Below are 21,494 nucleotides of genomic sequence, written 5' to 3'. Positions count from 1 at the left end.
ATCCAAAGGTCTTCCTATGAGAACCCGCTGTATACCCACACTGGTATTCTAAGTTCTCCTATGTCCCTTGTCATAGTCCCTGTGGACCTAAGTAAGGTACCTTTGGGCTTTATTTAAGCTGTCATCATCTTCTTTAATTCTTGTAGCTCTTTGAACACCTCCTCCTAATTTCATCCTCAAGATGAACTCTATATAGTATATCATCAACTTGTTCTATTTTACTGTTAATAAAAAAAAGTAACATCTTAAATTACTGTGAAAAGGTGGATAGATAATTATGAAAATAGCATATTTGGAGATGTACAAAGTTTAAAATTTTGTAAAAATGTCTTAATTTTAAGCTCCTGGTTTGTATCCTTGCTAAAATATGTGAAAATTAGAAAGCTGTGGCTTCCTGCCTTTCCTATGAATTTTTGAACATGGGATTCACCAAGCTCTCCACTTCTTAGCCCCCTTAGTGAAGGTCTTGCAAATTTCTTTACCAGAGGCCCCTTCTTCCTAATACTCTTGCTATAGAACTATTTATTCAAACAGTGTTTGTTTATCACCTACAATATGCTAGCCACTGTCTAGGGCTCTGGGAATATAGCAATAAACAAGTAGTTAGAAAATAATGAAATTTATATTCTTAAAGGAAAGGACATAAGAAAACTAATACTTACAGGGCACATTATGTCAGATGATAGCGGTAATGGGAAAAAAAGAAGGAAATAAAAACAGTGTAGAGGGCTGCAGTTGTAAAACAGTTGTCAGAGAAGATTTCAATGAGGAGACAGCGTGTAAGCAAAGATCTGAAGAAAGTGAAGGAGTGAGTCATGTGGTTATCTGAATAAAGAGCATTTCAGGCAAAAGGAACAGCGAGTACAAAGATCCTATGTCTACAAGGACACCAAGGAAGAAGTCCAGTTTAGTTGGAGGAGAGAGGAATGGAGTGCAGGGAGGAAGGGAAAGAGGTCCGAAGGATTATTGAGGGTGGTGAGATCATGTCACTTCTCAGAGGTCACTCTAAAGACTTTGGCTTTTACTGGAAGAAGATGAAAAGCTATTAGAATATTTTAAGCAAAGGAATGACATGACATGACTTATGTTTTAACAGTACTACTCTAATTTTTATGCTAAGAATTTAGTATGGTGTGTGTTTAAGGAAGAGAGATTAAAAACAGGGGTAGGAACAGAAAGTAAAGTTAGGAGGATACTTCAATAATCCAAGTAGGACATTACAAATATAGAACATTTACATCGTCACAGATAGTTCTATTTGACTTACTGTGAAGAGGGACAATTGTGGGATACTTTTGCTTCTCTTGGTGGCTGATGTCAAGAAATCAAGGGATTTCTTTTTACTCCGAGAAGGTATGGTGGTCTGGAATGTCCTCTTAACTTATGCCAATGGAGGATGAAAAGCTGTAGAAGCGAGTAATAGATTCCTCCTTCTTTCAAGTAGGACATTTATTTTTCTCTAAGAATTATAATTTGGGCTGAAAAAGACCTTTTTAAGGAATAGCAAATAAAAGCCTATTGAGCACCCATTTTTAAGCTAAATACAATTTTAATATAATATAATAATAAGTACACATATGTGCACCCATTATATGCTAAATATGGTTTAACTGTTACATATTTCATCTTCACATTAAGTATGTAAAATATATTATATCTTTATTCATTGTTAAAGCCAAAGTTCATGCTCGGGGTAGGAGTTAGTGTTGGAGCAAAAATGTATCCCCAAAACCATTCCGTTTCCATTAGTAAACTTTATAATGCCTCCTTTCCGGGCATTTCTTTATGCATGATGATCAAAAAAGAATGTTAATAGGCTAGAAATCTTTGTATATATGTTTGTGTAACTACCTTAATACTGTATAGCTGTAGAGACATGGCAACCTTCTCTAAGTAACAGTGGCTACCCAAGCTTGGCTCTTTGAGCAGAATGTGCTTTCTTATCCTTTGTCAAAGCCTATTTTATTAAAGTATGAAAGATAAACATCTCTTCACCAAGGAGGCATTAAATCTGGCCATATGAGAAAAAAAAAAAACATTGTGGGAACTAAATGAACATTGCGTTGGGTAGGAGTGGGGCCAGAAGTTATGGTCTTGACTTTGCCACTGATTAGCCTCATGACCTTGAGCAAGTAGGTAATCCATCTCTCTGGAAATCTATTCCTCATCCTTAAAATAAGACTGCTTACTGTTTAAGACTCCAATTTAGCTCTGGAACTCTACAACCTTATTTACTCTCATGGGAAGAAATTTTCTAAGTTTTTCTGGTACTTTTTAAAAAAATCTATATTTGTTTATTTCCTGGTAATGCAGAGGAAAACAATGTGTTTGTATAAAATTATAGTCAAGTCTTAATTCAATGTAATTATCCTAGTACAACTCAGAAAAGGCCTCACAGTATTAGTTTTGCTGTTAAAAATATCCAAATGACCAAGAAGCAGTAAATACATGGGATCTTAAAGATTCACATTTGTACTTATGTATGTTATAGCTGGTTACTGAAGTATGACCAAATTAATAATAGTACTAGGCCCAAATCTAAAGAACTTTCTGGCTGCCAGTCAAATCATATTTACATTTTATATTTAATATGTTAATCTTTAGCATTTGGTTATGCTAACTACTGCATTATTATCAGCTACATTGTAGACTTTGCTCTCCAAGAAGAGTTGGGTCTTAACTTGGATTTCATCATTGTGCCTTAATCTATGTGTTGACTTAAATGCGTGTTATACTACCTTTTATAAAGGCTGTTCTTCCCTCATTTCCACCTCCTTAAAAAATATCTTGGTCATAACTTCCAGTTTAGCCTGGGGTAGTAAAAGAGTTTTATCTATAGTTAAGAGATTTGAATAGTTAGAGATGAGCTAGACTGTCTATCTCTGTAAGAATCTTAAATAAAATCAATCTATCTGCATATTAATTTTTTTTAATGGGAAGAAAAATAAGAAAAAACACCAACCCCCCCCCCCCCAAGTCCTTCTCTATTTTCTGTTTAACAGTGAAGTTAACAAGAGGCTTTTCCTCGGTATTATTCATTGACTGGGATCATTTTGGCTTTCCCTGGGGCCATTGACTCTTCCCAGATGCTCCATTAATCTCCGGGAAATCCCCGCAATGCGACTGTCACTGTGTAATTAAATGCTCTGTTATTTTCTCCATGGCCCTGGACTTTGGCAGTTTAGATTCACTAATAGCGGGGCCTGTTCTTTGTCACATATCCCATATGGCTATGAAGAAGTAGCCTTCAAATCTTTCCTCTTTTATTTCTTCCTCTCCTTTTGAATCAAGCTGTTTATTTCTCCTTCTTCCTCTCTCCGTCTTCTTTTTCATCTCCTTGACTCAAAGCCTAATTTTCTAAATAATATGTCAGAAGGATATCAACTATATTTATATCCATTCTAACCTCTTCATACTCAGAGGAAAATTTAAATTTTAAAATTAAATGTGCATTACTTTAAAAAATTTCCCCTTCAAGATTAATCTTTGGTTTGAGCATATAGTCCAGCAAACATCCAGGCAGTGTAGATTGCTATAAGGGCTGAAGAGGAAAAAAATTAAAAAATATACTTCTTGATGTTGTTATCATGATAGTAATTTTATAATTACCATACCCCGATAATACAGGAAAATATTTTAAAATTATTTTACTTCAGAGAGACCTCAAAATTTTCCCTTATGATATCCTATTATTGCTTTAAAAAAATGATGCCTCTTGACACTAACTGAGTTATCTTCTCCTACTGGACTATAGTGTCATCCCAGATATAGGGAGTGAGGAATTCTAGGAGCAGATGGTCACTGAATTTGACTACAAGCTCCCTAAGGAGCTTCCCTACCCATTTTTGCATCCCCTGTCCATTGAGTCTCAGCCTTTGGGTGCACATGAGAATTAGGTGCGGAAGCTTTAAAAATTTTCATGTCTAAGCTACACCCAAGACCAGTTTGAGAGGGGATTGATGTGGGCAGAGAGCATTAGTTTAGTAACTACAAAGAAAAAATTGATGAGAAGTGAATAAGGTTCCCACTGAAGGCCAGGTTATTACACAGATTTTAGTTTGGCACTTGCTTGAGTATCTTGTTTTCTCCCTCAGGGGGGTGGGCAGTAAGTGGAGCTGGCAGTCCCTGAGCTCGGAGTCAGACCTAGATAAAACAGGCACTGCTGCTTTCAAACCTGGAGCAACACTCTTGACCTCTCTGAGCCTCAGTTCCCTCCTTTGTAAATGAGAATAATTGTACCTAGCCTATATGTTTGCCATGAAGTTTAAACAAGAAAACACTTAATAAAGCGTGTGGAAAATGTGGGCACTTTCTAAGAATCCAGTGGATCCTTTAGATGTTCAGCATAATGACTGCTGCACACCTCATTTCTGTCCCACACTTCCCTACTCCCACCAACTCACAGTGTATGTTCCATTACTCACAATTCTCTTTCAGGCTTTGTAGTTTTGTACACGTTTTTCATTCTAACCACATTCAGAAGCTATCCCCTTAAGACAGAGTAATAGTTACCCTTAAAGGCCTAGCTAGGTTTCTTCCTACAGCATTCTTCAATTTACCTAATCAGACTTAGGACTCCTCTTATAACTTTTGTGTTGCACTTTGTACCTATACCAAAAAAGCAAAAAGCATGCCAATTGTTGAAGTCCCATCTGTTTTCTCATTAGATTCTATTTACTAAGGTCAAGAACTAAATCCCTCTGTTATGTATTCCAGTACCTAGCAAATACCTAGAACAGAGTAAGTATTTAATAATTTTTTTTTGAATGAATGTACAGATGAGTTCTTTTGATATCTCTGTCACAGAAAGATTAGAGTGGGAGCAGAAAGAAGAGGAAGACCCTGAGAACTAGTGGTGGAGATGACATGGTAGTCAGAGACAGTAGGCTTGGCAGATGAAAAGAGGATGCTCAAGTGCCAGCCTCTCAAGAAAAAGTGTTATAGTTGTTATTGAGGGTTCAAATTTAATTCACTAAACTGAATCGAATTGCAAGGTTCCTGAGTGGCTTTCATTCTCGTGTTGCTTCCCTTATCCACCAACTCTAAACCTGTGGGTGCATATTGGAAATATCTGGAAACCTTTAAGAAATCCTAGGCAATGTCCTACACCAGGCCTCAGAATTTTTTAAAATTCCTGTAGTGATTTCGGTGAGAAGTCTGTGTGTTGAGAGTCATTGCCGAGCACAGAACCTAGTTCAGTCCCTTGCCCACAGTAGAGGTTCAAAAATCTGGTGTTTGATCGCATAACTGAACTATTCATGCATTACTTGACTCCCTCATCATAGTGGAGGAGAACAAATTGCTTTGTTTTCCAAATACTAAATTAATAAGTCCTACAAGTTTTCAAAACAGAAGCAACTAATTTATAGCTGTAGGAAATGAGTCACTGTTATTACTGGGTTTTAAATTTTTTGTATGCTAATTTATTTATTTATTTTTGCTGTCAAACTAATATATTGTGTTCTTAGAATGGTAAGACATGTCTAAAACTATTGTGGCAAAAAAATGCTGTTTCAGGGAGGGAAATAGAGTGATAAGGCCTCTGTTTCTGCCAATTGACCAATCAAATATCTTGTCCTCAATGCAAACAGATGATTCTTCTATGTAGACTTTGGCCTGTTCAGCGTACAAAAGCTGCTAGGCATTTCCCGAAACTGTTTTTATGCACTTAATTGTTGGCATCAGTGTAGAATTGCACAGCACATATGGAAAAGGGAAAAATCCATGATGATCAAGGTCACCTTCACTGCTAGAAGCAAGAGAATGCTTATTGCATATTTGAGGACAGGAGGTGAAGGAAGAGAGGAGATGAAGAAAATTCTATTTTAAAACTCTGACATGCCTTCCCATTTTGGAAATTAAAAAACTCTGATTTCCAACAATCTTCAGAGCCTATGGATTCATGTTGAAGTGTACAGTGCCAATATGCCGCTGGTTGCTTCTGGAATACTGCATGCCATACAGAGAAATGTCTAAAAGCTCATCTCTCATCAGCATGCCTGAAGGGGGCGGACAGGGTGTTTCTTATAGATTGGCACAGATGATTATCACTGACTTCTCATTATTCACAAGGCATTACCATAGAAGCAGCAGTTTAACTATTTAATCTTCACAGATGTTTAATGTGGTACCTTATACCTTGTATGTGTAAGACCCATATATTATAAAGATAGATGATATTTGTATTCATTTTCTTATTGCTGGTAACAAATTACCACAAATTTAGCAACTGAACCCAATGGCCACTTATTATCTCACCATCATCATGGGTCAGGAAACCGGGATCATCTTCAGTAGGTTCTTCAGTAAGGGTCTCAATCAAGGTGTCCACTGGGGTACGTTCTCATTTAGAGGCTTGTCAAGGGAAATGTCTGCTTCCAAGCTCATATAGGATTTTGAAAGAACTCATTCATTTGCAGCTGCATGCCTGAGATCCCTGTTTGCTTGCTGTCTGTCAGCCAGGGACTTCTCTCAGCTCTAGGGGTTCCTACGGTTCCTTCCCAGGTGGCCATCTCACAACCTGGCAGCTTACTTCTTCAAAGCCAGCAAGGAAGTCATTCTCATCCCAGTTTTATGTGACATAACATCATTATACTAGTGGTATTCCATCATCTTTGCCATATTGAGTTGTTTAGTTAGAAGCCAGTCACAGGTTTCATACTCAAGAAGGGATGTGATGGGAGGGATGTACATAAGGTTATGTCTCATGGCTATGACCCCAGGCTGTATATTCATGACAATATTCTAAACAGGCATTTTACTTAGGTTGTTAATTTAATAGAACCTACTCAGTAAAAGTAGAATAGTATGGAGTAAAAGAAAAAAAACACTGTCATGCATGGCCTTAGACTAGCTTGTTACTTAAACTTTAAGACTCAGTTTTATGTCTAGTAAAATGGGACCAACTACCATCTGCCATATGGAGTTGTAAAAATGTAATTGCACATTTATTTGACAGTTTCTATAAGTTGTTTAATAAATCTTAATTTGTATTAAAAAGAGTGATCCACAGAAATTATTTTAGTATGTCTGTGTCCTTTAAATGCAAGATTGAGTCACCAAGATTAAATCTTTGTTTGCCTGACCAGGTGGTAGCTCAGTGGATAGAGCATCAGCCTGGGATGCAGAGGATCTAGGTTCGAAACCCCAAGGTCTCCAGCTTGATTGTGGGATCATAGATATGACCCCATAGTCTCTGAGAGAGCCCAAAGATTGCTGGCTTGAAACCCAAGGTCTCTGGCTTGAGACCACGGTTGTTGGCTTGAGCAAGGGGTCACTGGCTTGGCTAGAGCTACCCAGTCAAGGCACAAATGAAAAAGCAATCAATGAAAAACTAAGGTGCTGCAACAAAGAATTGATGCTTTTCATCTCTGTCCCTTCTTGTCTCTCTGTCCCTGTCTGTCTTTCTTTCTCTCTTTCTAAAGAAAATAAAATTAAATTAAATCCTTGTTCATTTAACTCAATTAATGGAATTTTAAAAACTTATTTCTAAGCAGTACTTTATAACTTATTTTCTCTAGGAAGTATGAATTTCTATATGTAAGGTCAGCCTATGGTTGAATCCTCCAGGGCCAGATTATATACAGGGGAAAATAATCGGACACATAGAGGTACCTTAATGACCATAAACTTTTCCCCTCCCAACAAAAAAGATGAAAGAAGCACATTTTTCAATATGGAGAGATAATGAAAGTCTTGGAATATCAAGCTCAAAGTCTTGGAATATCAGGTCAAAGATTTTTGTCCCAGCCCATACTGCTTAGTAATACAGACCATATCTCAGTAACAAAGAGGCTAAATATTTTGTGCTCTACACTCTACTTGTTACACAGTACAGAATTGGGGTTCCACTTAAGTGTATTCTGCCAGTTAGGGCAATCAACATAAGATCTTATCTTTACATAAAGATATCTATGAGAAAAAGGGTGGACATACAGAGGTGGGCAAAAGTACGTTTATAGTGTGAGTTGGCAAAACAGAGTTTATTCTTATATTATTATTTAATTATTAAGTATCATATTATTTATTATTAATTTACTTCTGCCCACCTCTGTGCACCCATCCCTGAGACTGTGTCTGCTTAGGAATGAAGCAAATGCTGGGAAAGTCACATGGGGCTGTTTGCACAGTGCTTGATCTCTGACAAATTCCTGGGGCTGCTTTCTGTCACTTTGCATCGAGCTGTTATATTAGGTGAAGGGAAAATAAAATTACACCTCAAACAGAATGTCACCTCAAATGTCTTTCTTTAGGTCTGCCCCCACTCTTCCTTGTGCTATTTGAAATTGTGCCATCGAAGAGAAACTTGTAAGTACCTCAGTTCATATTCTGAAAGAAGTCCTGAGACTTTGCCCTCTGAAGAAATAAGAAGTACAAGAAAATTACCTAGTCACCCCAAAGTTGACTTGGTTGGCATGCATTTTCCACCATTCACCTCTGACTGCTTTTGGACATACCCTCTGTCATTATGATTTGCTGATGTTGCATGCTCGTCAGTTTAAACACACACTCTGTCCCAGGTTTACAACTTGTGATAATGATTTGGATCTTGGCGCATTCCTGTTAAGTGCATACGATCATGTAGCATTCATGGGGAAGAAAAGTTTACTGGATTCAAAAATTTCAGACATTCTGGTTTCTTGTATCTTTTCTAGAAAACATTTTTTTTTGTAGGTCATATTTCTTTCTTTTTTAAGAAGCAAGCCAGAAGTTTAGAAAGGCAAACAACCTCTGTTTGACAATAAATAAGACCTTCTTTCCTGCCAAATGAGTCCTATGTGCAAAGGAACATCTTTCTCTTTTGTTTGGACTAGGCCCACTTGGATTAATGACCTGTCATTACTGTACTAATATATTATTTATATTATCAAAAAATATATAAAGACATTTAAAAAATGAGATTAAAATTCATAGAGACCATGTATTTTTTCCAGCACCCCTTTGGAGATGACTAATGCTGAATGATGAAATAGACTAAAAGGCAACATGTGACTCCCCAATTCCTCCCTTCCCCAGTCTGTGCTCACCATGGTGTTCCAACTCATGAGTGTCACTGGGTTTGCCATGTGTCTGTCGGTTGCAGAGGCTGGAGAGTCACAGCAGTGTTCAGTGGGTTTCCATGAGTTCGCATGACACATTTTACTTTTAGAAAAGTGACTTGGCTTCCTACAGCACTTTGATAAGAAATCAGAGGGTTTTCTTCCAGGCTCCTCTTTATACTCTTCACAGAAGGTGAGGAGATACATAGTTCTGATAAAACTGGGCATTATTCCTGTCTGGATTCATGGCAGCCTAACCCTGAAAGGTGCGAGTTTAGGTTAATGAGGATGGGCCTTTGCTTTCCCCACTATTCATGGTCCTGTAGGGGCAGTGCTTTTTATGAATTTAGGATAAAAGATAATAAAATAATTTCTCTAAAATGATAGAGGAAGGCCAGTTATTTAAATGGCAGATTATAAAATAAACATGCTGTAGGCATAAAACTTTACTTAACATTAGGGAAATAGTCTTCCTGAGTTGAAAATTCTATATCTGAACTAGAAATTTGAATCAAATACTTATTTCATGCCTTCACTGGTTTTCTTTTACTAAAAATTGAGATAGATGCTTATAATTTTTGGCTGTCAAAAAGAAAGACTATTCCTAATCAGTATATATATTTCAGCAAGAAGGCACACATTTTTGAGTCGCAAGAATGGTGTAGAATGAGTATACCATTGCACATTTAAATTTATAAACAAAATTATATTTATTTGGCATTTACTTTTTAAAATTCTAAATTAGGTTGACTATTCAATTTTAATACTTTAGTACTTTTTAAAATCACAATTATATGTTCTCCTGCCTGTCTCACAGGTTTATGTTAAGGTTTTCATGATATCATGACTAAACCATTAAAGATGATAGGTGAGTTATTATTATAATATTATTATTACATATTATATTATTACATATAAAGTTATTATTTCTACATTCATTGCAATTTAAATCTTCCAAACCACATATCTTCCAACCCACTTTTTTTTTATCATGTTTGGATAAGAACCTCCCATTAATATCTTCTTTATGAGATAACGTCTGTAAAATATTTTGAGGTCATCAGGAAGTGAACGATCATTATTTTTAAGTCAGATTGTAAAGATGAACAACTTATGTCACTTGATAATTTTATTGTCGAATCAACATGTATATATAGAAAGTACATGTTTTGCAATTTAGAAATTGGCTCGTTTTTCCTGGAATGATATGTATATAAATATAATGGCTTTAGATAAGGAGAGAAGAAAACAGACATGTACTAATGATATGATCTTGCATCTATGAGTCAATATTTGATTCTTTTTAACCTCTGAAACTTAATAGCCAACAGTTATCCTTGGGTCCTGTTATTTTTAAGACTTGGGAGGAATGACCTGGTGTGGACGGATAATTCTTTTAGCAAGAAGCCAGGAGACCCTTTCAAGATTAACCTGTCAATTTTCTTCTTCTGAGATAAAATTGTCTCATGAACTGCAATTTAATTCTTCAAAGTACAAAAGAGAAAAGGACTGAATTTTCAGATGGTTCCTGCCAGCGGTCATAATGACATTCTTCCAGAGATTACTCTGAATAGCAAACCCATTTAGCCACACCTTTGTAGTGACCTCACACGGCATTTCCCACTACCTGTATGTGTGACATCACTTATCATTTGTTCTCCTCATTGACATAAACTTACAGGGCCACCTCAGTAGGTTTTAGTCATTTTCTTTCTTCTTGTATGGGATGGAGAAAAGAGTCTCCCAGATATAATAAAATCTAACATTTATTGAGCTCTTCTGATGTTCCAGGAACTGTTCTAAATATTTTACATATACTAATTAATTTTTAACAACCCTATAAAATAGCTAACATTGTCCCCGCTCACAAATGAGGAAATCAAGAAGAGATTAGGTAAGTGACACAGCCAGGATTTGAAACAGCAATCCTGGCTGCCCTCACCCTACACTGTCTCCTGACAATAACTCACTGCTCACTCTGAGTCTGCAAGGCCCAGCTATTAGCAATCTTGATGAATGGGGTATCTGTGAACACAAACAAGGAAACAAACCCCATGCCAACCTTTGAAATTGAATGTGGAATTTCATAAAAGTGTGTTCCAGCTTAATATTTCACATATTGTTTGGATTAAGATTTTTCAGGATGAAGAAGATTAGTTTGCTGGCTCTTGGATTCCTGAGTTAAATCCACATGACTCAGTCATTATGGGACTCACTTAAGACCTCCACTGTCTTGGGAGGGATGAGGGCTTTATTTGAACTGCTATAAAGTCCAAATAAAGACTGCTATAAAGTGCTCTAAATGAAACCAGAGTCTCATATGCAAAAGGTGAACCAAAACCAGATTTTGAAAGCTATTGATGTTTGTGTTCAGTTTCATCCTGGCTAAAGGGTGTTTCCCAAGGAAAAAAAAAATCAGTGGAAAATATGAATGTCTGGATGCAATAAAATTGTCACTATTAATCATTGGTCCATGTTAGAAGAGATGAGGCTGAGAACATATGAAATATCTTTATATCGCATGGTCTGTCTAACAACCAGAAGCAACCCGGCTGTGTGGTCTTATTCCCCAGTTTGGATAAAGAATACTGGAAAATTCTGCTTTCCACTCACAGGGCTGGGGCCCCTCCTCTCATTCCTCACCACATCAGAAAAGGAAGATACATCCCTACGGAGTAGGAGTGAGGTTTCCATCCCATGAGTGAGGCTGACAGACACACCTCAGATCTCTTTATCAGGAGTGCACAGGCTCAAGGGAGCTTTGGACTCATCTGGTTCCTAGCAGCTAGGAGGGTTCTGCGTCATCCCGTGACTTCAGCCAGTGAGACTTCAGTCTCAAAGCCTGTGCCTTCAGTTGCAGGGTGCTCTGGATGATTAATGGGATTTGCCTTAAGGGCGTGGGGTTTTGCATTTGAACATTCTTGGCCACAATATTTGGAGCTACTGCTTGCAGGGAGCTTGGCTGTGGGGCCTGTGCAGAGAGGCAGGCCTCCTTGCGCCAGAGCGGCAGCCGGTAGCTCAGAGAGAGGGACCCCAGCCCTCCCACTTCTCACTCCAAGACAAGGGCCTGTTTGAAGAAGGCTTCAGGGTATCTGAATTGCCCACGACAGGGTCTACCAGGACCCATAGTGGATGTATGCACCTTGTGGGTTCATTTTACACTGGAGATAGGACTACATCTTTCATTTTTTTATTTTATACCTCAAACCTCGTTCACTTCCTATGTCAGCCCTTTGCAGTAAAATTCCACAGTCTCAATTACTTGTGGAATAATATTTGTCTGTCTAAAAGGACAGTATTTCATTATGTGTCTTGACTTTCTGGTTCAGAGAAAAAATTCCTAGCTAAGGAATAATGCTCTCCTATCATTTTTTCTTTTGGTTTCCTCCACTTGAAACCTCCCCAAATAAGTCCTTATGTGTGAATTTCATGTCTCTTCTTTCTTCTTCTTCTCCCAGCTAGTAAAACCCACCTGCTTTTCATTAGAACCTTGGCGTGATATGTGTGTCCAAGCATGTGAAGTGTGCTGTTCCATGCACTCACGCAACATCCAGACAGGATCTTTTGAAGCTCCCGCAGCGCAGCGGAATGAGCCGCAACAGAGCATGACCGTCACTGAAGCTGCCCACACATCCCCCAGTGTCTCGTTTTGCACACTCTGTTGATTGGTAATCTCTAAAAAAAGCAATGAATCACTGTGTTGTGGCTTTTAGGGATGGCAATTGGAATAAGAAAACCCGGAGGCATTTTCTCACACATCTCTTAATGTCTTGATATTTTGGGATGTTACATAGCAGCAAGCAAATGTTTCCTAACAATCTTTTGGAGAAAGATGCAACCTACATATGGAAGATAATACATTCAGGGGAATAAGCCAGATGCTTCAAAATATTTTGGTGGAAATTCAGAAAATCTATATATCTAATTGCTGCACCGCAGGGCAAGAGATTGCTTTGGAGCAGGTATGGGATGCTCCTCATGGACTGGGAGCAGTGATGATGGCAGAGATCTTAATGTAGTTAGTTCTACGTCTCAGTTAAGATGGATAAAAGCAGTGCAGAGCCCTTGGTTCCAGACTTTCTTGCTTTTGTTCCAAACTACCTTTGAGATTGAAAAAAAAAAAAATTATGGGTGATTACATAAGGAGAAAATCACTGCTGTTTTTAGAAGCAATTGAATTCATTAAAGGACAATAGAGGGGTTTAACTTTGTCCCAGGGTAGCAAAGAAGTATAGATACCTTCACTCGTGACCCCTACACACACACACACACACACACATATACTCTCTCTCTCTCATACACACACTCATTCCTTCCACCTACTCTTCCCCACCCCCAAGTAAGTCATTCCCTCTTGCTCTCCCTGTTTCTGTCCTTTTTTTTATTTCTACATTTATGGTGTCCAAAATCTTTGTTTAACTGGGGCATGGGTAAATAATTATGCTTTAGGCAACATGTACCTATACAGAAAGTAGTAAGTTTATAAATTCAATACAAACTCTTAGCAATAAATCCAGAAACTTTTACTTTAGGTATTTGCTTCTTGTAACTGAGATAAAAGAGTTGTAGCTGATTTTTAACACAGCTCTAAGTCCGGAAAAGAGTCATATGCTGGTAGGGGAAATGACTCCAGGGAAGCAGACTTTCTCACGTCTCCAGTGGGATGGTCCCTTTATGGAGTCTCCATGTAAGCTGAGGAGCTTGGGAGAGGTTGCTGTGTGTGCGTCCGACAGGAATGTCTTGGAGGTTTGTAGGAGTCAACTTTCCCTTTCAATGCAGTCATTTAATTCATGTGTATGATTTGGTCCTCACAACAGGTTTCATTATTTATCTTTTACAGAGATGGAAATTGAGGCTCAAATATAGTAAGTAATTTGCATAAGTTCATATAATAAGAGGTCCACCAGGAATGCAAATCTATGACTCTGAATTGAAAGCATATTCTCTCCCCCAATAAAACAGGGGTCTATAAAATTAATGAGAGAAAAAACACACAGATATGATCTTAGCTGCCTTCTGATACTTTAATATTGCAGAGTACAGAGCAAGTCCATTCAGTAAAGTCAAGGTCCCAGTATTTATATTGTTACTAGAGACCCAAAGGAATATATAATAGAAAACATTGCAGAAAATGTAATAGTGTCATTTTAAGCGTAGTAGGAAGGTAATATGTTTCAGTTGGACGAATGGTTGAAAGGAATAAGTATATTTAGTCATTTCTGAAGATCTTAGAGCTACTCTTGAAGTCATTTCATTATAGAACCATATTCTTAATACATAGTCAAAAATAGAGAGTGGCAGAATATTCATTCCTCCATTATAGCAATTATCTTTCTCCTTTCCTGCTCTACTTCAGCAACAAAAATGTGAAATGTGTTCCTTCAGCCATATAGGGAAGAGTTTCAGTCTATTTGGGAAAAAAGCCAAAAAGGGAGAGATCTGGAGATAACATTTAAATTCAGGATTCCAACTCCCTTTGTTCCATGCATTAGTTCTATGCTTCTGGTTAATACCACAAATAGTAAAGTGTAAGAGCATGGTTATAAGCAGCAAAAATAATTTAATAGATGGTGCAAATTGACAAGAAGAGATGGATCAGAGAGATCACAATTTTTGTCTCCCATTTTGCCTCTTGCTCTTTCATTTCTCATGTTCCTCATTCTCATGTCTTGATTCTTCGGTTAGAAGCTCTATCATGCAGATATTGTTGTCTTTTGTCTTTGTCTGTATAAAAAAGGTTGATAACAATCATTTTTTATTAAGTTGATGTCTTTGATGTCTTCAATTTTAAAATATACTGTGATTATTTTTACTGCTTTTCATGTTCAAATATTGGGCCATTGAACTTAGTAGAAAGAAATAATATTTTGAGGTGTTTTGTTAAGTAATTTTTGATGAGATAGGGTACATTCCGGGTGATATGGCTGTAGACCTGAATTTCAGAAGAAACTCATAAATTAGCTAAATTATACAGGGATATTTTTTATGTGAATTTTAAAGATTTTAAGAAATTTGAGTTTATTATGCCAGAGTATGTTCTTAAATTTATTGGAAAGTAAACACGGGACTATGAATACCCATAGATCATTTAGATATAGAAAAACTGGGTAAGGAAATCTTCAATAAAATCAATGCTTTTTATACATTATGATAATATTTTAATAAAAATATCAGAAAGGCTGAGTGGCCAAATAAATTTGTTTACCCTTTTTATATATTTTTTCTTTTTTTATGATAGAGATAGAGAGACAGAGAGAGAGAGACAGACAGGAAGGGAGAGAGATGACAAACATCAATTCTTCATTGCAGCACCTTTATTGTTCATTGACTGCTTTCTCATATGTGCCTTGACCAGGGGGCTTTAGCAGAGCGAGTGACCCCTTGCTCAAGCCAGCAACCTTGGGTTTCAAGCCAGCAATCTTTGGGCTCAAGCCAGTGACTATAGGGTCAAGTTTATGATCCTATGCTCAAGTGAGTGAGCCCGCAATCAATCTGGTGAACTCATAGTTTTGAACCTGGGTCTTCTGCATCCCAGGCTGACGCTCTATCCACTGCACCACTACCTGGTTAGGCTATATTCTGACTTTTAAGGTGTGTGTGTTTAGTTAATGAGAGTTCTTTTATTGAAAGGTCAAATATGAGACAGGTACTAAAGGTAATGAATTTTCTAATGGGAAAAAAATCCTACATTATCCTAGTTTTTTAAAAAAAATATTAAAATACCTTTAAGAAACAACAAATTAAAATACCAATTAAATTTTTGTGTACTCTGGTGTTTTCACTTAGATGCTTATATAATCATGAAAGATGCATTTTTTCCCCTTTGTTTTCCAAAGTATTTGCAAGCATCACCGAAGGCAGTTGTGAAGATGTTTTTCAGCAGACTAGCTTTCTAGCCACTTTCAAATTCCAGTCCTCCCAAGCAAAATCGAATGTACTAGCATCTGTTTTACAATTTTAATTATCCAGTGTCCTACTTCAAGCTGATAAGAATCTGAGTAGGTTCACATACTACAGCAGGTATGTATGCTGATAAACCACAGCAATATAAGCATAATACCTATGATAGGAGAGATGAAAAAGTCTCCCTATGTTCTGTAAAGGTCTGTGTTCTATTCTGAGTAGCAACAGTAAGAAAGACATAACCAAAATGGGGGAACTAGAAGGGAGGGTCATTGAAGAAACTGAATTTTCTATCTAATATGAGGTGCTATGTGAAATGAAGTAGAAAAATTTAGGATTTTGCCATGTCATAATTCATGAATTTTGAGCTGAAATATGCAATCACCTAAATAAAATAGATGAAAGTAAGGGTGAATAATCACTTATAATGAATGAGAAGTTTTAATCAAATTTCATTTTCCTTTAAGAATAAATAATGGCAGGAGACTCCTGAAATGTCAGCATAAGGACCTTTGTAAATTTACCCTTTCATAAAAGAAGTAAAAACACTGACAAAAATAATCAAAATCAACTTTTTAGACCTCTGGGAATTATCTAAAGTTTTGTAACAATCTAAAAAGCATTTATTCAGGGAAAACTGATGAACCTCATTAAGAACTGTAGGATTTCTGCCACTTTAACTTGATGTACTGTTAGCACTTTTCTCCCAGCTCTGCATTAGGCTGGAAAACCAGCAGCTATACCATGAGAGTAGCTGTGAAAAATGGTAGCCTTGCAGGCACTGGAGTGGCAGGCAGCTCGGATTTGGAGCACCACAGAAAGTTCTACCTTCATAAGAACATGGTCAGTATTAGACTCATCTCACAGCCTCTGGAAAAGCCCACTGAGGTTGTTGTTGTTATTTGATCTGATGCAGAACACCTGAGGGAGAAAAAACACTAGCCCTAGAAGGGCATTTGTAAAAAAAGAAAAAATCAGTAGTGATTGTTTAATATCAACATACAAACAAGAATCTGGCCAGACACTTAAAGGGAAGATAGGGGAAATATTTTGCCCATAAGATGTTTTGAAAAGCTTAAACATATTCCTGGGGATCTAGAAGGTTATAGTCTTGTACAAAGCTATATGCAAGCCCAGGAAAGACATGAGAGATTGCCAATCTCTCACCTCTGGATGACCGTGAATCTCTGTGCAAACAGAAAATAAAGTCTAAGGGAGAATAATAAACTGACTGACTGAGCATTGAAATTAGGCCCTGACACACATGCACATCCTGACAGTAAAGGTGGGAAGACTTAGTGTTTCAAGACATTTAAAGATACCTCTGACAAATCATCAGCTGATTAATAAGTTAATTAAACACAGACTTAAGCAGTTACACAAAACAGAAAATACAAACTTTACAGGATTGGCCCAGGAAAGCTACAAAACAGACAGCAGCAGCAACAACAAGAAAATAAATAGTAACAACAACAACATAAACTTAGGAGAGGATGATTTCATTTTCAAAATTTTCATGTAATATTATTTGAAATGTTTAATTTTTAACAATAACAACAACAACAACAACAAAAAGACACACAAAAGAATAATAAAATATCATTTATACACAGGAAAACCAGCAGTCAATAGAAACTGGTTCGATCTTAGAATCACTAAATTGTCTTTAAATCAGATTATAAAATTTGTTCAAAGAACTAAAGGAAAATATGTCAAAGCACTAAGGGAAGGTATGACAATGAAAGATAACTTACAAGAAGTATGACAACTAAATAAAGAACATCAATAGATAGGAAACAGAAATTGTGTTTTGAAGTTATATGAAGTAAAATGAAAAATTCACTAGCAGAGTCCAACAGTGGATTTTAACTGACAGAAGAAAATCAGTAAACTTGAATATAAATCAATTGAGATTATCTAGTATAAAGAACAGAAAGAGAAAAAATGGAGGTGGGGGGAGAAAATAGAGAATTAGAGAACTTTGGGACATCATTAAGAATACCAACATATGTATAATTGAAATCCCAGAGTAGAAGTGAGAAATAATCAGAAAGATTAGTTGGAGGAAGAATGGCCTCAAAGTTCCTAAGTTTCATTTAAAATAAAACATTAATGCATATATTCAGGAAAATAAAAAATTCCATTAAAATAAACTTAAGGAGATCTATACCTCTACACATCACAAACTTTCAAAAAACAAAGAAAGTCCTGAAAGCAGGAAAATTTGTTCATCATATATAATAAATCTTCACTAAGAGTAGCACCTGACTCTTCCTCAGAAACCATGGACAACAAAAGACAATGAGAAAACGTATCCAAAGTGCTGAGAGGAAACGACTGACAACTGAGAACTCAATATCCATCAAAACTGAGGGAGAAGTTAAGACACGTCCACCAAAACAAATTGAAAAGAATAATAACCTGTACAGATAGCTGAGATTTTTCTGAAGCTTCTTTAAATTGTCAGCAGAGCTTTATGCTTACAGTCAGTAAGAGAAAGGTAATTTCTACTTTCTTTGATTGTTAGGAAAGTGATTTGTATTTTTATTTTATTTTATTTATTCATTTTAGAAAGGAGAGAGAGAGAGAGACAGAGAGAGAGAGAAGGGGGAGGAGCAGGAAGCATCAACTTTCACATGTGCCTTGACCAAGCAAGCCCAGGGTTTTGAACCAGCAACCTCAGTATTTCCAGGTCGACGTTTTATCCACTGCGCCACCACAGGTCAGGCTTGATTTGTATTTTTTAAAAGTGGCTATTTAACCTCATTTTTGCTTTGGGGAGCTAAACTAATTAGAAGGCAGAATGTATTGGAAAGCTGTAGTATCTTCTTTGAGAGCTGGAAATGTCATTTTGACCCAAAGTGTGTTAACACTGCAGAATTTTGCAAATTTCTTTATAATGTGGCTGCCCATTATATGTTCTAAAAATCAAGTTCATTCAGAACAAAGGTCTGTGACCATCAGTGAAATTAGAGTCTAGCCTCCAAACCAACATACTGTTTTAGAGATTGGAAGCCATTGGCCTCTACATGTTTGTAAAATGCACTTGATAGCAATGATCCTGAAGAATACTATACCAGAAAGTGTGCCTTAAAAAAATGAGGTTCATAGCTAAAGTGGATGGAAAATATAGAGAATTCCCATGTAATCTCTTGCCCCCCTAATCTAGCCTCCCCCACTATCAATAGTTCACACCAGAGTAGAACATTGATTACAATCAGTGAACCTACAGTGACACATCATTGTTATCCAAGTCCATATTTCACATTAGAGTTCACCCTTTTAATATTTATTTTTAAATAATTTAGAGCATTAATTTTATTTAAATATCTTTATGTTAATGTGATCCTGTGTCTTATGAATAATTGAATTCAGTTGAGTGCTATTTTTATATATGTATTTCTAAATTCCTTTAAATTTGGTGGGATTTTCAACAGTTAAAAATACAAAACACAGTGATCCCATGGTGCTGTGACTCCTCACCACCTGCAGTCTCAGATCCCTGCCCACCATGTAGCCTGGCCTTGGTGGCACCACTGCCATCTGTGAGGGCTGGTTCCACGAGATGTCCAGCCTATGGCCAGGCCAGGCCCTGTCATGGCAGGTGGAGCAGCTGCTATAACCATCAGCACAGATGGGCACCAGGATATCCTTGTCTTCTGCAGTAAGCGCTATGGCAACAGGCTGGTTTTAGACCTTGTCATCCAGGGCATGAAAAGGGACCTTTCTCCTACTTGGAGATGACAGTCAACCTGCTGCTCTGCAGAAACCCCAACCCACACAAGGCACCGATTGTCAGGACTGGGGACGGGGGTGTCCTGCGGGAGGTGATGAAATATTCTGTGGAGTCTATGGTCTAGTGTAAAATTGAGAAAGGCATCATTCAAGTCTAAGAAGTTCCTGCCAGGCATGGCTGTTGGCTACTCCAGCTCAGAGCCAACCCTCCACATGGGCGACAGTTGTGAGTTAATGAAACAGAACCAGGACACTTTGGATGTTATCATCACTGATGCCTCAGAGCCATGGGCCCTGCTGAGAGCCTCTTCAAAGAGCTCTAATGCCAGCTCATGAAGACGGCCCTCAAGAAGGACAGCATCCCTGGTTGCCAGGGTGAGTGCCAGTGGCTGCACCTGGACCTCATCAAGGACATGCAGCACTTCTGCAGATCGCCCTTTCCCATGGCAGGCTGTGCCTCCTGCACTTTCCCCACCTACCTCAGAGGCCAGGTCAGATTCATGCTGTGTGGCAAAAACCCAGGAACCAACTTGCAAGAGTTGGCGCAGCAGCTGAGGCAGAAGCAGGTTGACCAGATGCAGTTGCGATACTATAACTCTGACGTGCACCTGAGGCCTTCCTCCCACCTGAGTTTGCCTGCAAGGCCCTGGATAATGGGAACTGAGCCCAGGTGCTCTGCTGACAAAGCCCAGGACCTTGGGCCCGCATACCCACCAACCAAGTGGTACAGGCCCCAGGATGCTGCCTGGCCTGCCCTTCTGGGTAGACTGTTTGTCTTTTTCTCTCTCTGTGGTGGTCAGACTCCAAGCCTATACCAGCTGTGTACAGCACCACCTCTTCCTTCTGTCACCCCTCGCTCACCAAACACATGTATTTATAACAAAGTTCTGAAGCATGAAAAATAAAACACTTTGCAAGCTGTTTCTTAACATTTGATTTCCCCAGAATTCCTACATTGTATATTACACACATGCACACACGCTCACGTGTGCGTTTATGTGGATGATGTGTTGATGTGTGCCCTCCTTGTTTCATTGCTTCTGTCGCGTCTGACTTCTGTTACTGTTCCCACTTCCTGTTGTCTATAGAAGTGTGGGTTAGTCACTGAAAGGGGGTGTTTAGTACAGGCCAGAGATTGCTGTCACATGAATGCCTGGCTAGGGACACATAAAAATAGAATACTATACATATTTGAGAGGGAGCCCTTTATAGCTAGGAGGGACATGACAGACCTGTCTTTATAGGTTGCCTACTATGGAACCCATCAGGGGCTGAAACCATTTAAACCTCACCACTTCAAACCTTATGGGTTTGTTTGGGTTTATGGCTCATTTCTCTGGCAAACCAGAAGAAATACCCCTTCTCTTGTTTTACTTCCCTGCCTTGGAATTCCTTTAATCTGTGTATCAATTCAAAACTTTTCTTCCCCCAAATTGTTAAAATAATATTTTCATGTGCAAATGAAACCTTAAGTTTATCAACAAAACTTACCTTTCTTTGTCTGTTGGTCTTTCTCTCCTATCTATCATATAGCCATCTATCCACCTCCCTACCCACCCACCCACCTACCTTTCTGTTCACTCACATTCGGTTTCCTTGTAGAGAAGCACGTAAAGGATGAAAAGACCACGGACTTTTTGAGAGGACTGGGTTCCACCCCTTACTCTGCACTTGGGAAGATAATAAGAATCTGCATCTTTGTTTTCTTATCTGTAAGTTGGGAAAATACTAGTAAGTGTACAGGGTTTAAAGGTTAAAGAGATCATGTATTTGGAAGTGCCTTTATTACCAGTATCACAGCAGAGAAATGTGAGTGTT

At 37.9% G+C, this 21,494-nt stretch overlaps 1 protein-coding gene and 1 pseudogene across 1 annotated transcript in view; both read left to right on the top strand.

The window, feature by feature from the left end:
- The window catches only part of RERG (RAS like estrogen regulated growth inhibitor), a 138,270-nt gene that overhangs the window by 29,505 nt on the left and 87,271 nt on the right, over positions 1-21,494 (top strand). The gene's annotated exons all lie outside the window — the stretch shown is intronic.
- LOC136321002 (spermidine synthase-like) lies at positions 692-20,340 on the top strand (annotated as a pseudogene).

This window comes from Saccopteryx bilineata, chromosome 1, assembly GCF_036850765.1.
Source record: "Saccopteryx bilineata isolate mSacBil1 chromosome 1, mSacBil1_pri_phased_curated, whole genome shotgun sequence".
NCBI lineage: Eukaryota > Metazoa > Chordata > Mammalia > Chiroptera > Emballonuridae > Saccopteryx > Saccopteryx bilineata.
This window is presented reverse-complemented; position numbering and strand designations above follow the sequence as displayed.